The sequence below is a fragment of the Molossus molossus genome, unplaced genomic scaffold, assembly GCF_014108415.1.
Source record: "Molossus molossus isolate mMolMol1 unplaced genomic scaffold, mMolMol1.p scaffold_m16_p_1, whole genome shotgun sequence".
Lineage (NCBI taxonomy): Eukaryota > Metazoa > Chordata > Mammalia > Chiroptera > Molossidae > Molossus > Molossus molossus.
In genome coordinates this window covers 108,855,456-108,872,840 of record NW_023425344.1, presented here as the reverse complement: position 1 = coordinate 108,872,840, position 17,385 = coordinate 108,855,456, and positions in this window count along the sequence as shown.

The following is a 17,385-nucleotide window of genomic DNA, read 5'->3' as shown; positions in this document are numbered from 1 at the left end:
GCCGCTGCCGACAGTGGGCTCCCAGCCCCCCTCTCGTGTCTCCACCAGCTTACCAGGATTGAGTCAGTGTCCCTGGCTATGTGGTCTTCCAAGCTGCTTTTCTGTTGCTTTTTCCTGATGATTTGTCTTTATTTTTGTTGTAATTCCAATTTGGTCCTGGGAGATGGTCTGTGTAGCTTCCATTCATTCTGCCGCCATTTTTTTCTCCTGAGTGAGCTCAACTTGCTCTTGGTCCTCTCACTCTTCAGTCAGTTACTTTTACTCTTTTCTTCTTGTTCACTGTGCTTGTTGACACAGGTCTTTTTTTGGTTTCTTGAAGAAAATGCAAGCATTTTTTTTTTTTTTTCAAAAACTCTTGCCAGTATAATTCCCTGGTGAATACAGTTCACTCTTAATGTGGGCATTAGGGGTGCAGATGTCAGAATCACAGAAAGTCTGCCTATAACTTTTGACTCCCCCACAACTTAAGTATAGTCAGCACTTTACATTCATGGATTCTGATCATATGGTTTTATCTTTCATTTTGTTTATGTGGTGTATCACATTTATTGATTTGTGAATATTGTACCAGCCTTGCATCCATGGGATGAATCCCACTTGGTCATGGTAAATAATTTTTTTGATGTATCGTTGTATCTGATTTGCTAATATTTTGTTAAGGATTTTGGCATCTATGTTCATCGGGGATATTGGCCTGTAGTTTTCTTTCTTTGTAGTGTCTCGATCCGGTTTTGGAATTAGGTTTATGCTGGCCTCATAAAATGAGTTTGGAAGTATTCTGTCTTCCTCGATTTTTGGAATAGTTTGAGGAGAATAGATATTAGATCTTCTTTGAATGTTTGGTAAAACTCCCCCAGGAAGCCATCTGGGCCTGGGCTTTTGTTTGCTGGAAGTTTCTTAATTACATCTTCAATTTCCTTTGTTGTTATTGGTCTGTTCAAGTTTTCTATCTCTTCCTGGTTCAGTTTTGGGAGGCTCTGTGTTTCTAGAAATTTGTCCATTTCTCCTAGATTGGCCAATTTGTTGGTGTATTTCAAGGATCCTTTGTATTTCTGTGGTGTCAGTTGTTACTTTTCCTCTTTTGTTTCTGATTTTGTTCATTTGTTTTCTCTCTTTTTGTTTCTTGGTGAGACTGGCTAAAGGTCCATCAATCTTATTTATCTTTTCCAAGAACCAGCTTTTTGTTTCATTGACCTTTTGAATTGTTTTTTTTGGTCTATATGTCATTTATATATGCTCTGACCTTTAGTATTTCTTTCCTCCTACTAGCTCTGGGTTTCTTTTTGTTTACTTTCTAGTTCTTTAAGTTGTAGGGTTAGAAATTCAATTAGAAATTTTTCTTTTTTCTTGAGGTAGACCTGTAGTGCTATAAACATCCCTCTCAGGACTGCTTTTGCTGTGTCCCAGAAATTTTGTGTGGTTGTGTGTTCATTTTCATTGGTTTCTAGCAAGTTTTTAATTTCTTCCTTTATCTTGTTAGTAACCCATAACATGCTATTCAGCCTCCAAGTGTTTGATGTTTTTGTGTGTTTTTATTGTAATTGAATTCTAGTTTCATGCCACTGTGATCTGAGAAGATCCTTGATATGATTTCAATCTTGAATTTGTAGAGACTTGCTTTGTGTCCTAATATGTGGTTTGTCTTTGAGAATGTACCATGTGCACTTGAGAAGAATGTATATTCTGCAGCTTTGGGGTGAAATGTTCTGTAAATATCAATGAAGTTCAACTGATCTAGTTTGTCTTGTAAGGACTCTATGTCCTTGTTAATTTTTTGTCTGGAAGATCTATCCAGTGATGTCAGTGGTGTGTTAAAGTCACCCACTATGATCTTATTGGTATTAATCTCTCCCTTGATGTCCTCCAGAAGTTTCTTAATATATTTTGGTGCTCCCATGTTTGGTGCATATATATTTACCAGGGTTAAATTCTCTTGTTGGATTGATCCTTTTACTATTATGTAGTGACCTTCTCTGTCTCTTATTATGGCCCTTGTTTTAAATTCTATCAGATATGAGTATTGCTACACCAGCTTCTTTTTTTTTTTCATTTCCATTTGCTTGGAAAATTTTTTTCCATTTCTTCACTTTCATCCTCTGTGAGTTTTTTGTTGTGAGGCAGGTCTCTTGTAGACAGCATTTTTAAGGGTTATGTTTTCTTATCCAATCAGCTACCCTATGTCTTTTGATTGGAGCATTTAAGCCATTTACATTTAAGGTAATTATTGATAGATACTTATCAGTTGCCATTTTAATTTTATGCCTGTGCCTCCCACCCCTCTCTCTCATTGTTTCTTCTTCTTCTTACAACAGTCCCTTCGTCATTCTTGCAGTACTGGTTTGATGGTGGTAAGTTCCTTTAGTTTTTTTTAATCCATGAAGCTCTTTATTTCTCCTTCAATTTTGAATGATAGCTTTGCTGGATAGAGTACTCTTGGATTCAGGCCCTTGCCTTGCATTACTTTGTACACTTCATGCCACTCCCTTCTGGCCTGCAGTGTTTCTATTGAGAAATTAGCTGACAGTACAATGGGAGCTCCCTTGTAGATAACTTTCTGTCTTTCTCTTGCTTCCTTTAAGATTCTTTCTTTGTCTTTAATGTTTGCCATTTTATTATGATGTGTCTACCTGTGGGTCTTTGGGGATCATTTTGCTTGGGACGCTGTGTTTCTTGTAATTGTGTGACTTTTTCCTTCACCAGTTTAGGAAAGTTTTCTATCATTATTTTTTCAAACAAGTTCTGTATTCCTTTCTCTGATTCTTCTCCTCCTAGAGCCCCTAGAATTCAAATGTTGTTGTTTTGTATTGTCCCACAGATCCTTTAAACTCTCCTCCTGCTTTTTAAACTTTTTTTTCCATTTGCTTCTCTTTTTGCATGTTTTTCTCTACCTTGTCTACTAAGTCAGCTTCTTCTAATCTACTATTGAACCCTTCTAAGGTATTTTTTATAAAAGCTATTTTATTCTTTATTTCCTCTTTATTTTTATGCATAGCTTTTATCTTTTTTTAAGCTGAAGTAGTTCCCAGTGAGCTCTTCATAATTCTTATTAAGTTACTTTTAGTTCTCACCAAATTGTTTGAGCACCCTTAAAATCATTGCTTTGAATTCTTTTTTAAAAAAGATTTTTAAATATTGCCCTGGCCGGTTTGGCTCAGCGGTTACAGCGTCGGCCTGCGGTCCCGAGAGACCCGGGTTCGGTTCCCGCTAAGGGCATGTACCTCGGTTGCGGTTTGTCCCCGGCCCTGTTTGGTCGTGCGGGTGGCAACCACTCGATGTGTCCCTTTCGCATCGATGTTTCTCTCTCTCTTCCTCTCTCCCCATCCCACTCTACCTGAACAAAAAGTAGAAAAATGTCCTCAGGTGAGGATAAAAAAAAAAAAAAAAGATTTTTAAATATTTATTTTTGAATGTATTACAGAGGTTCCTCATTTTTCCCCCATTGACCCCCTCCTCTCCACTCCTGCCCCTCTTTCACCTTTTCCCACACTGTTGTCTTTGTCCATTGGTTATGCATATAAGTTCTTTGGTTTGTTTCTTCCCACCCCCCAACCCCTTTCCCCTTGAGGTTTGTCAGTCTAGCAGTGAATTTGTACTTCTTAATCCCTTCACCTTTTTCCATTCTCCTAACCCTCCTCCCACTTCTGGCAACCAAAAAATGTTCTCTGTATCTATGAGAATGTTTCTGTTCTGCCTATTCATTTTGTTTGTAGAATCCATTGTCGATTGATATGTATTAATTGCCATTTTGTTTGTTCATATATTTTATCTTTTTCTTCAAAAAGACCCTTCAACATTTCATATAATAACGGTTTGGTGGTGATGAACTCCTTTAACCTTTTCTTGTCTGAGAAACTCTTTATATGCCTATCGATTCTACATGACAGCTTTGCAGGATAGAGTAATCTTGGTTGTAGGTTCTTGCTTTTCATCACTCTGAATATTTCTTGCTGCTCCCTTCTGGCCTGCAAAGTTTTTTTTTGAGAAATCAGCTGACAGCCTTATGGGAATGCCCTTGTAGGTAACTAACTGCTTTTCTCTTGCTGCTTTTAAGATTCTCTCTTTGTCTTGAACCTTTTGCATTTTGATGATGATGTGTCTCAGTGTGGGCCTCTTGGGGTTCATCTTATTTGGCACTCTCTCTGCTTCCTGGACATGTATGTCTGTTTCCTTCACCAAGTTAGGGAAGTTTTCTGCCATTATTGTTTCAAACAGGTTTTCAATTTCTTGTTCTCTCTCTTCTCCTTCTGGCACCCCCAAGATGCGAATGTTGGCACGTTTAAAGTTGTCCCAGAGGCTCTTTACACTGTCCTCATTTTTTTGGATTCTTTTTTCTTTTTGCTGTTCTGATTGGGTGTTTTTTGCTTCCTTATATTTCAAATCAATGGGATGCTTCTTGGATTTATGTACTCTACTATTGAATCTGTATAAATTATTCTTTATTTCAGTTAATGCCTCCTTCATTTCTGACTATGCATCCATCATTTCTGACTGGTCCTTTTTTATGCTCTTGAGGCCCTCACTAAGTTCACTGAGGTTCTAACTCAGTTCATTGAGCATCCTTATAAGCAGTATTTTGAACTCAGCCTCTGTTAGGTTGCTTATCTCCATTTTGCTTAGTTCTTTTTTGGGGGTTCTGTTCTGTTCTTTCATTTGGGGCCTGTTTCTTTGTCTCCTCATTTTGGCTGCCTCCCTGTGTTTGTTTCTGTGTATTACTTAACACGAGGTATGGGGCTAGCTGAGACCAGATGCTGCTTGTTTGAAAGAATTTAGGAAAACCTGAAGCAGGATCCAAGACAGGCCAATCCTATGGTTAAGCAACTGGCAATAGCTTAGGTGGGCCTGAAAGTTGGGTGGGGCAGGGCTTCAGGGAGTTAGCAGGGCGGGGCTACCAGTGTGAGCCAGGTTGCTGGAGTCCCAGATATGGCGACTGTCTGCCACCCCAGGGAAGGGCTCACCAAAGGAACAAAGGCCTCTGACAACAGGTTTGTCCAGGAGATAGCCCCCTCTCCAGCCCTCGCTCCAGTGCCAAACAGCTCAGTTCTTCCCTGTATGTCTCTGGTGACCCTCAAGCTGCCTCCCCTCCAAGCTTAGAGGGAGAGAGTCCGATAAGTCCATGCACGGGCCCTTTAAGGAGCTGCCTGGGGCTCCAGCCGCGTCAGCTTCCCTCAGCCTCAGTTCCCGCTGGTTTTTCCAGCCAGAAGTTCTGGGGACTTCTCTTCCTGGCACTGGAACCCTGATTGGGGCATCTGGTGTGGGATGGGGACCCCTCAGTCCTCAGGGAGGACCTTCCCTGCCAAGGTGTCCTCCTGATTTTTATCCGCCACACGTGGGTGTGGGACCAGCCCTTCCGGCCCCACCCCTCCTACCAGTCTGGATGTGGCTGCTGCTTTAATTCTGTGGTTGTAGGACTTCCATTCAGCTTTATTTCAGGCTGTTCTGAAATGACGGTTGTTCTGTAGTTTAGTTGTAACTTTGGTGGGGTTGTGGGAGGACGCGGCACCACGCCGCCATCTTGACCGGAAGTCCCCTGCTTTGAATTCTTTATCTGACAAGTTGCTTTCTTCCATTTCCTATTGTTTTTTTTATTTTTTATTTTTTCTTGTGATTCTCCTTTTTCTTTCTTTTGGGTGTTTTTCTTTAATCAAAAGACCCAATTTCAAAATGACCCAGTTGTTGAAACAATCTGAGAATTTAAAATAGCTATAATTAATAAATATCTGGTGGAAAAAGTGGCAACATGTATGAGCAGATGTTGGATTTCAGCAGACAAGTTAAAAATTACTTTTTAACTGTCAAATGAAAACACTAAGATAAAACAATACTTGAGTGGTGTATTCCTTCAATGGGCTCATCAGCAGAACAAGTGCAGCTGAGAAAAAAAAATAACATAATTTACAGATAAGTCAATGAAAATTATTCAAACAGTTCAGCTTCTGATATTGTTCTTCAGGATGGAACAACTTTGGGCATGTCCAGTGGGAAAATCCTGTGAAGTAAAAGCCAGAACAAAAGCATAGTAGAGAAACACTGGATGATTTCTTCAAGAGTTTAATTAATAATGAGTGTGAGGCAGGAGATATAAGATGATGGAGGCAGGAAATAAGACCAGAATCAAAAGTTAAAGCACATTAATAAAGCACATTGTGTCTTGATAAGAAATTTAGATTCTAGACTATATTGGCCAGAAAATCCACAGTGGTTATGTTAGCAAAGAAGTGGTAAGACCCCGCATTTGTTATAATTATTTTACCAAAATAGCCGTTTTCAATGTGATAGATGGTTTGTGGAAAAGGAATAAATGATGACAGTGCGACCAGTCTAAAGGCTATCACAGCGACCAACAGATATTTGATTTGGACTAAAAACATGGCTGTGTAGATGGAAATATTTTGACACCCACTTGCATGATGTAATTGGCAGTGTCTGAACTATTAGGCTATAGTGGGTTAGGGAAAAGGAGGAATCTAAAAAGATACCAGGTCTCTGGCTTAAGAAACTAAGTAGGTATTGATATAATTAACTAAATTAGGGATGCATGACAGAGAAACTGATCTGGGAAGAAAAATACTGAGTTTAGATTTAAACAGATTTTTCAGTGGGCAAACGGATGTGATGGACATAGCACCTCAATAAATGGAAGCTCTGTTGCTATTTACTGTTGAAGTTTTTCAGATGAACAGAAATGAACTAAATCAACCAGAGACAGTACATAATGTAATGAAAATTAAATCCAAAGAAGCGCTCCAATGTACATTTTTGTGGGTTAACAACCTACTTCAACTTTAGGTCAAGTGTGATACTTTGGGTAACAGAGCAGGAGAAAATCTAAATAGAGTTTGAGATTTGTGCAATTTCATACTTTTCAAGGTGCCCTTCCAGGTATCATTTTATCAAATTCATGAAATCCTCCTTTTTTTAACAAAAATTTTGGAGTAATACTTACATTGTAATATTTACATTTTATCTTTATTGCTGAAAGTATTATAGATGTCCCTCCTCTTTGTCCATAAAGTCATCCTTTTAAGCAGCTTTATCATCCTAGTTTTGTAAGGCTCATGACTTGCCTGCCAATGGTCATTCACAAAGTCCATTTTTGAAACTGACCTTGCAAGTCTGGCTTCTGTTAGCACACAGCCCCATCCTGTCACAGCTGCCCCGCAGGGAGCTAATGTGCACCCTCCCACCCTGGAGCTCACCCTGAACCTCAGTCAAGCTGCTTCTAGGAAACACTGAATTTGAAAGGCAACTCATGCACAATCCTCTGGATCTTGAAAGCACTTCAATAGTTTATCACCCCCATCGAAAATAAAACCTCTAAGAGTGAGTCAAAGGTTCAAACCTTCTACCAAATTAAGATGTTAAGTGCACAATTCAATTAGTTTGGTGCTGTAGGTGTTGTTGATACGTTTCTGAGTTTGGGTTGAGATTCTGATGCTGTTTTGACATTAAACCAATAAAAATTGCAAAAGGTTGCTTTATCTCTAAAAAGTCAGCCACACAGAATTCATGCTGTCTTGGTCAATAGTTACCCCTATAGAAAAACACAGCATGTGAGCTCTATGCCAACGAGACTGAGTCTCAAATGAAGCACAGATATATGGTGTAGATTTTTTTTACACATTTTTATTCCTTCAACACTAGAAGTTTTTTCTGGGGTTTAAAAGAAAGGATTTTTTTTTTTTTATGAAGAAAGTTGAAGCATACGAACAGTGTTTTGTTACCCAGTCCACGATTCCACATTTCTTGAAAAGACACCCCTCCAATGGCAGGCGGTGTCCCTCACTATCCCGTGAACAGGGTCAACATCTGTAAATGGATTTTACTTTTTACAGGAGTTTAGGTGGCATTTGGCAGCTTCCTGTCTTCCCAAAGGGACACTTTTGTTATCATAAGGTTGATTCCTCCTCAGGCTAGTTTCTATTTCAGTCTCATCTTCCGTGAGATAATATCCCATGGCCCAGGATAATTGGAACTTAATTCTGTTCAGGCACATTACTGCTCCAGTCCATGGAAAAGAACAGCAATAGATCTGGAATTCATCTGAAAGGTATAATTACACATTAAATGATCCAGTTTATGCTGGACATCTTCAGCATGTCATTGTAATTAATCAAGAATGAGTAAGTGTGAAAATATTAAGTATGAGAATAAGCATGCTGTGTCTCTAACTTCTTTTCCTTTCACTAAAAGAGAGAACAAATATTTTGGAAATATGAATAAATTGTGAAAAGATCTATATGAAAGAAAGTCTTTCATCTTAAGAGTTTTTATATAAATAACAGTCAAGAAATTTGATTCTTGGTAAAACTTGTATTGATAGGTCCAAAATAGAAGGAGTAAAGAAAAACAAAACAAACAAAAAGCAATGTGTGATGATCCAGAGAAGAAATAGTGAAAGGAGGAGAGAGGCACTTTGGGGAAGTTTTAGGCTAGCCATCATTCTCTGAGAAAGAGTTAAATGATCAAGTAGGATTCAAATATTCTGTAACTACTCAGTCCTAGGAAGAACTGTAAAGTATGCAAATATTCAAGGTCTAGGTTCGATCCCTGGTCAGAGGTGTGCAGGAGGCAACCGATCCATGTTTCTCTCTCACATCGATATTTCTCTCTCTTTTCCTCTCTCTCTAAAAAATTAATAAAAAAAATATTGCAAATAAATAAATAAATAAAGGCCCTTGAGAGTGTTCATTTTGTCATGATTATTTTCATACATTACTAATACTTAACAAATATTATTGTATTGACTCATTGTTTAAGAAGAAATTGAAACGGTGTTTGGCAAATTACCAGGGGCACCGCTACACTTGTCTTTTTAGCTTATCCCCATGGTTTCTAGGTTCCTCTTGACCCCTCTTCATTGTCTACTCCCCGGGATTCTCCTTCGTTTCTTGTAGTTTACCTATACATTTAAGAAGATGTTTGTTATACTTTGTCTAGCTTGTCCATGTTTTCTTTTGGGAGACTTTCCAAGATATGTATTTCCCGCATTGCAGGAAACCACAGCCTTCCCACTCTCTTCTCTCTCTCCCGTCCAGGCTGCCCTCCCCCTCCCGCATCCCTCAAAACTGGTCTCATCAGAGAGTCAATGTTTGCAGCGCTAGCCAACCTTAACAGACACCTTCCTTTCTGTATGCAATTCAATCAATTCAGTTCCCTCCTCAATTTCTTCAGTATAATTGACGGCTTCCTATAATGGGGTATATTTTCCATTCTTTGCTGCTATGAGAGCATCCTCTTGGACTTCTCCTACCACCTCCTTGACTCAGCCCCATGCTCTGTTCCTCCTCTTGTGCTGACACCTACATGTCGAGGGCGCCAGGGCTCAGTGCTGGGGCCTTTCTACCTACCCTTCCTTCTTTGTACCCAAACCGTATCAATCTCATAGTTTAACTCTCTTAATATCTCCCAAATGTTCATCTTCAGCCCTAGGCTCCATTTCAGAACCAGGCTTCGATATCCAGCTGCTTGCTTGACACTCCCATTTGGATGTCTAACAGGCATCTCAAATTACCATTCCAAAACATAGTTCTTGATATCCAGTCTTCCTCCTCAAGCCAGCTGGTATAATTGGAGATTGAATTCAGCTGTAAGTACAAGAAAATATAAAAAAATAGTGACGTGAAAATATATGTTTTATTTTTCCCTTATATGAAAGAGGCCTGAAGGTCCACATCCAGAGCTGCTATGTAGGCTCCTTGGTCATCAGTCGTTGTTGTTTTTTTCCATTTCTGATTTACCGTCTTAGCAGATGCTTCCATCTTTCAAATCACTTCCATGCTGGTCTTGGCAGGTCACCCATCACATGCAGGTTTCACAACAGAAGAAAGAGGAAAGATAAAAAGGTGGAAAGGGCACATCACTGTGCTTGAAACAACCTTTCCAGAAATCTCACAATAAATTTCCAATCATATGTAATTGGCCAGAGCCCACCAATGGGTACATACCTAGCTTCAAGGAAGGAAATGCAAAAAAAAAAAAAAAGGATTTTAATTGGATCTGTTTCTATTTTTCATTGTTGACATTATTACAGATGTCCCCTATTTTCCTCCTACTTCCCCCCTCCACTCAACCTCCACCCCAGCATAGGCCTTCACCACACTATTGTGTGTGTCCTTGGGCTATGCATATGTGCATGTAAATTCTTTGGTTAATCTCTTTCCTTTCCCCACCCACCCACCCAACCCCTTCCTCTGAGATCTGTCAGTCTGTTCCATGCATTCACGCCTTTGGACCTATTTTGTACATCAGTTTATTTTGCTCATTAGATTCCACATATAAGTGAGATCATGTGATGTTTGTCATTTTCTAACTGGCTTATTTCACTTAGCATAATGGTCTCCAGGTCAATCCATGCTGTTGCAAAGGGTAAGAGACCCCCCCCCCCTTTTTTTTTACAACAGCATAGTATTCCATTGTGTAAATATATACCACAGCTTTTTTATCCACTCACTTGGGCTGTTTCCAGAACTTCGCTATTGTAAACAACACTTCCATGAACATAGGGGTGCATATATTCTTTCTGATCAGTGTTTGAGATTCTTAGGCTAGATTCCAAGAAGTAGGATCACTGGGTAAAAAGGGAGTTCCATTTTTAATTTTTTGAGGAGACTCCAAACTGTTTTCCATAATGGCTGCACCCATCTGCATTCCCACTAGCAGTGAATGAGGGTTCTCTTTTCTCCACATCCTTCCCAGCACTTGTTGTTTGTTGATTTGTTGATTCTAGCAGATGTGAGGTGATAGATCACTGTAGTTTTAAATTGCATCTCTCTGATAATTAGTGACATTGAGCATTTTTTCATATGTCTATTACCATCTGCATGCCCTCTTTTGAGAAGAGTCTATTCAGGTCCTCTGCCCTTTTTTTTTTTCTTTTTTTGGTACGTGTCCCTAGCGGGAACCGAACCCAGGACTCTCTGGTCCGCGGGTCAACGCTCCAACCGCTGAGCCAAACCGGCCAGGGCTGCCCTTTTTTAAATTGAATTGTTTGTCTTCGTTTTGTTGAGTTGTATGAGTTCTTTATATATTCTGCAAATTAACACCTTATCAGATGTATCATTGGCAAATATGTTCTCATATACTATGGATACCCTTTTCATTTTGTGGATGGTTTATTTTACTGCGCAGAAGCTTTTTAGTTTAATTTAGTCCCACTTGTTTTTTTTTCTCCTTTGTTTCTCTTGCCCCAGGGGATATATCTAAAAATTCTTCTATGTGAGCTGTCTGAGATTTTGCTGCATATGTTTTCTTCTATGACTTTTATGGTTATACAACTTACATTTAAGTCTTATGCATTTTGAGTTTATTCTTGTGTATGGTGTAAGTTGGTGGTCTATTTTCATTTTTTGCACATAAATGTCCGATTTTTCCAGCACCATTTATTGAAGAGACTGTCTTTTTCCATGTATGGTCTTGCATCCTTTGTCAAAAATTAATTCTCCATAATGGTGGGGTTGATTTCTTGGGTCTCCATTCTGATCCATTGATCTATATGCCTGTTCTTGTGCCAGTACCAGACTTTTATTTTTAATACAATGGTTGTAATATAGTTTGATATTTGATATTTTAATCTCTCCAACTTTATTCTTCTTTTTTAAGATTGCCGTGACTATTTAAGGTCATTTATGGTTCCATATAAATTTTTGGAATATTTTTTCTTGATCTTATAAATATGTCATTGATATTTTAATAGGAATTGCATTGAACCTATAAATTGCTTTGAGTAGTATGGACATTTTAATGATGTTAATTCTTCTAATCCATGAGCATGGTATATGCTTCCATTTGTTTGTATCTTCCTCTATTTCTTTTTTCAATGTCCTATAGTTTTCTGAATATATCTTTTACCACCTTTGCTAAGTTTTTTTTTTTTTTAATCCTCACCTGAGGATATTTTTCCATTTTTTGTACAGATAGAGTGGGAGGGAGAGAGAGGAAGGGAGAGAGAGAGAGAAACATCGACGTGAATGGACACATCGAGTGGCTGCCACCCGCACGACCAACCAGGGCCAGGGACAAACTGCAACCAAAGTACGTGCCCTTAGCGGGAACCGAACCTGGGTCTCTCCGGACCGCAGGCCGACGCTCTAACCGCTGAACCAAACTGGCCAGGGCCCACCTTTGCTAAGTTTATTCCTTGGTATATTTTTTTTTTTTTTTTTTTTGGTAATACTAAGTAGGATTATTTTTTTAGTTTCTTTTTCTCAGAGTTCATAATTGGTGCATAAAAATGACATTGATTTTTGGATATTAATTTGTATCTGGCTACATTGCCAAATTCATTTATTAAATCTAGTAGTTTATTGGTGGAGTTTTTAGCATTTTTTATGTACAATATTATGTCATTTGTTTATATTGACAGTTTTAGTTCCTCATTTTAAATTTGGATGCCTTTTATCTCTTCTTGTCTGATCTCTGTGCATAGGACTTCCAGTACATGTGGAATAAGAGTGTTGAAAGCAGACATCCCTGTCTTGTTCCTATTCTTAAGGAAAAAACTTGTTTAGTTTTTGCCCATTGAGTATGATATTGGCTGTAGGTTTGTTATATGTGGCCTTTATTATGTTGAGGTATGATCCCTCTATTCCCACTTTGCTGAGAGTTTTTATCAAAAATGGGTGCTGGATTTTGTTGAATGCATTTTCTGTGTCTATTGATATAATCATGTTATTTTTATCAATTTGTGTATGTGATATATTACATTTATTATACCATTCTTATATCCCTGAAATAAATCTCACTTGGCCATGTTATATAATCTTTTTAATATATTGCTGGATCTGATTTGCTAATATTTTGTTGAAGCTTTTCCAATCTATGTCATCAGGGATATTGGTCTGTAATTTTCTTTCCTTATAGTGTCTTTTTCTGGTGATGTAATTAGAATAATGCTAGCCTTGTAAAAAGAGCTGGGAAGTCTTTCTTCCTCTTGAATTGTTTGGAATAGTTTGAGGAGGATAGGTGTTAGTTCTTCTTTGTGTGTTTGGTAAAACTCCCTCCCCTGTGAAGCCTTCTGGGCTTTTGTTTATTGGAATGTTATTGATTATTGCTTACATTTCATTAGTTGTTATAGCTTTATTCATATTTTCTGAATCTTCCTGGTTGAGTTTTGGAAGATTGTATGTTTCTAGGAATTGATCAATTTCACCTAGGTTGTCCAATTTGTTGGCATATAGTTGTTCATAGTATTTCTTACAATGGTATTTCTGTGGTGTCAATTGTTATTTTGCCTATTTCATTTATGATATTGTTTATTTTGGTCTTCTCTCTTTGTTTCTTGATGAATCTGCCTAAGGCTCATCAATCTTGTTTATCTTTTCAAAGAACCAGCTCTTGTGTTCATTGATGTTGATGTTTTTTATTGTGTTTTTTCAAGTCTCTATGCCATTTATTTTTTCTCTGATCTTTATTATTTCCTTCCTTCTGCTTACTCTGGGATTTTTTTGATTGTTTGTTTTTCTTTTCTAATTATTTTAGTTGTAGGGTTATATACGTTATTTGAGCTATTTCTTGTTTCTTGGAGGTATGCCTGTAATGGTATGAACTTCCTATTTAATCCATTTACATTTAAGGTCATTATTGATTGGTGCTTATTTTTTACCATTTTTATTCTTTATACCTGTATTTCTCTCTCTCTCTCTCTCTCTCTCTCTCTCTCTCTCTCTCTCTGTCTCTCTCTCTCTCTATATATATATATTTCTTCTTCTTACAATAGTCCTTTTAGCATTTCTCACAGTGCTGGTTTGGTGATGATAAACTCCTTTAGCCTTTTTTTTTTTTTTTTTGGTCTGGGAAGCTCTTTATTTCACCTTTAAATTTGAATAATAGCCTTGCTGTATAGAGTACAGCTATCTATATTCTAACCCAGACTTTGGTAAGTACTAAAAATAAATAAATTAGATGTGAGCACTGCTATATAAGCCCTACCTCATGCAACCAGGATACTATACTCAATCAACATGGCCTCCTGTGCAGCTGAGAGAGAGATAAAGTCAAGTCGTCTCTTGTTCTTACAGCAACACGTGTCTTCTACCCTGATTCACATTTTTGTCATTATTTACTCCAAAAGGAAATCTAAACAAAAATAACAAAAACTAAGAAAACCAATAATTAAACAAAGATATTCCAAGTAATAAGTGATAGAATTGAGAATGATATTTTTATTTATAATTCCCAATATAATATTTACCCAACAATATAGTAAAATAAACAAATATATACTAAATAATTAAAAGGTACTCAGCCAGAATTAGATTTTAAAAGTAATATAGGAAAAATAAGATATTAAACATTCAATCTTTGTATAGCACAATAAATGGTATCTTTTATTATTAAGTACTTTATATCTAGACTTCTGAGAAAGCCTTATATTGATAAAACTATATCTACTTATACTTCTCAAGAAGTAACTAGTAAAATAAAAGATAAAGTGAATTTAAAATAGCACCCTAACATTATTAAATTTTGCAGTGCTTAATGTGATATTAGTCTTGGTTCTTATAAATAAACAGCTTACGGAACATCTTCCAATGTCATGAGACATTTAGTCTTCAGAATAATCTAAGGTGATTAAATGTTTCCTCTTTTAATTCACTTATACATTATCTCAGAGTTCTTTAGTGGCTTTAAAGTTCTTCCACTTTGAGTTTCTAACTGTGCCTTTCCCTGAGGCTGTTATTCAATAAAAAGGCAAGTTAATCAGCGTATGTCCATACGCTGCTCACTTTCTCTGAAGTAAGCTAAGTGGCATCTCTGAGTTAGGTCAGGTGCCTAAAAGGAGCTCTCCAATCGCAGGACAGGATGCAGGTACTCTGGAAACTTGAAGCAAGGAGACACAAGGTAGGCAATTATAGGTGGTTTCTGTTTTTTTATGTGTTCATCTACCATAGAAGTTTCATTTTTACAAATTATACATTGTTGTCCCTAAACTACTTTTATGATTCTGAAATCAGACCTTTATAATCAGCTGAAAAGTATTTCAAGCTGTCACAAAAAGGAACTCTTCTCAGGCTACAGTTAAATTTAAGTGACATCACCGTGTGTGTACACCTGCTTTTTGTAAGTACAGATGGTCCCCAACTTGCGAAGGTTCAATTTAGGATTTTTCGGCTTTATGAGGGTATGAAAACAATACAAATGGGCCAGACTGAGCTGGGATGTTTGGTGGGTTAGCTGTATTAAATACATTTTCAAGTTACAATATTTTCATCTTACAATGTTATTTTGTAACATACGACCCCATGGTTAAGTCAAAGAGCATCTGTATTTTAATATCTTATTGCATTTTTTCTTTTCCCTTTATGAAAAATATGAAAACTAGAAAACAAAACATGCTGAGTCAGCTGGCAAGAAGTATGATTCTTGTAAACCTAATACATTTTGGATAACAGAAAAAAATATTTAAAGTTTTAAATACTCATGTTGTCACCAGATTCTCATTAGATTTAAGAAAGTAAACAATGTATTTGATTGTCAAATTAAAACACATTCTAATTTTTTTTTGTGTGTGTGTGGTATGTGCTTCTAGCAGGAACCGAACCTGGGACTCCCTGGTTCGCAGACCGATGTTCAACCCCTGAGCCAAACTGGCCAGGGCTGATTGTTAAATTAAAACATATGGAATGTTGGAATTTTATCATTGAAGATTAGGTCTAATAAAAAAGAGATAGCTTCAGCTTTTTTTTTTTTTCTTTCTTTAAGTTCTCTGGTAAGAGAAACTCTTCCCATATTTGATTATTTGACTACTGTACATGAGACTTTCACACACATTTCCTGAAATGTATTAAATATGAAAGTAGACCCACGAATGGAGGTATCTGGTAGCCAGTTGTTGGCAGTATTCTCATTTCTCATCGAAGCATCCCTGTCCTCCATTTCCCATTTCTTTCTTTTGCTTGATGTCACCTTTATTGTCCCTCTGTGCATTTTCTCTGCTTATACATTAGGCTTGCTAGTGACACCTAAAGGTACCCACAGGCATTGCACACTTAAGATAGAGCTACAGTGGGTTAACCTCTACTGGGAATTTAAAATACCTGGAAGTTTTGGAACGTACATGCTTTTTCTTTTATATTTTGCAATGCTGCAGAGAATTTGAGGAGAATGTTAATCTCAGAAATGCTTGACTAGCACAGCATGGCAGAGTGGAAAATGCATATGTGTGTTTGCACTGGACTAAAAACTTTAATTGTTCAGCTGCATAACCTTGAGCTAGTTACTTACTCACTTAGAAAGTCAGTTTCCTCCTTTACAATTTAAAAAAAAATACTGATGACTTGATTCTGTGACGATTAGATATCTCTTCAAAACATCTGGTGTATGGAAGACATTCAATAAGTGATATTGTCATGATGCTAATTATACTGATTATTTTGTCTATTATATTAGAGTAGATTACTGTTACATTTAAAAAATGAATACAGTTTAAAGGAATTAAAGGTTTTCCCTTCAAAAAAAAATCTTAAAAATAAAAGCAGAATTGACAGCCTCTTTATATTTTTATTTGATTTTTAAGAAAGTGATCATCAATTCTTAAATGTTCAATAACAGTCTTGAGACTCAGGGAAAAATGATAACAGAAGACAGTGAGTAGGTTAATAGTTAAAGCAGACCTCTTTCTTCAAAATAAGACAATGAACAAGATGTCTATTGATTGTCTTATAACACAGAAATGCCAAAATGGTAGACTCATGACCACCCTCATATCTTTACTTAGTAAAACAAGAAAATTTCACATAAAGAGTGGAATTCAAAGAAGTTATATCTGGAAATGAAGCAAAACTCGGCATCGAACGTCTGCTTCTTTCACTTATCTCGCACTGTGAAGACCTGTGCACACTCCAGGGAGCGACAGGGTGGCCATTAAAACTAAGAAAAGCCAACAGTCAAGGGAAGAATGTGAATCATTTTATATATTTAATATACTTATTGCTTCCTTAATATCTTCTCCTTTCACCTCCCCAAATTGTATTTTCCTCCTCTGTCTTGGAGAATGACTTCCTTCCTCAACATCTCAGAACTCTTCTTCTCTGTATTCTTTCTTTGCATCCCCCCTTCGTGATTCTCTTCGTCTGCAGTCTGCCTATCGATTCTGCGCTGTAAGATATAAGGGCAATCTGAGAATGTGCTGAGCTCAGAAGCAACCTTAAGCACACAAAATATGAGCTCTGAAAGCAAGTCGTGGACATGAAAACCGCTGGTCTCTTAAAAAGCTGCAGGCACACAGGACAGACCGCCTTCAGGGCTGGGGTTCCCCCCGCGGAGGCCACGGGGAGCTCTTCGGTGGCCCACAGGGTAAGAAGTGAGGTGCCATGAGGACTTCCTGCAGGGCGAGGCAAAAGCAGGTTTCCAGTTGTGTGTACTCGAACAGTTTATTCTCGTATTGTT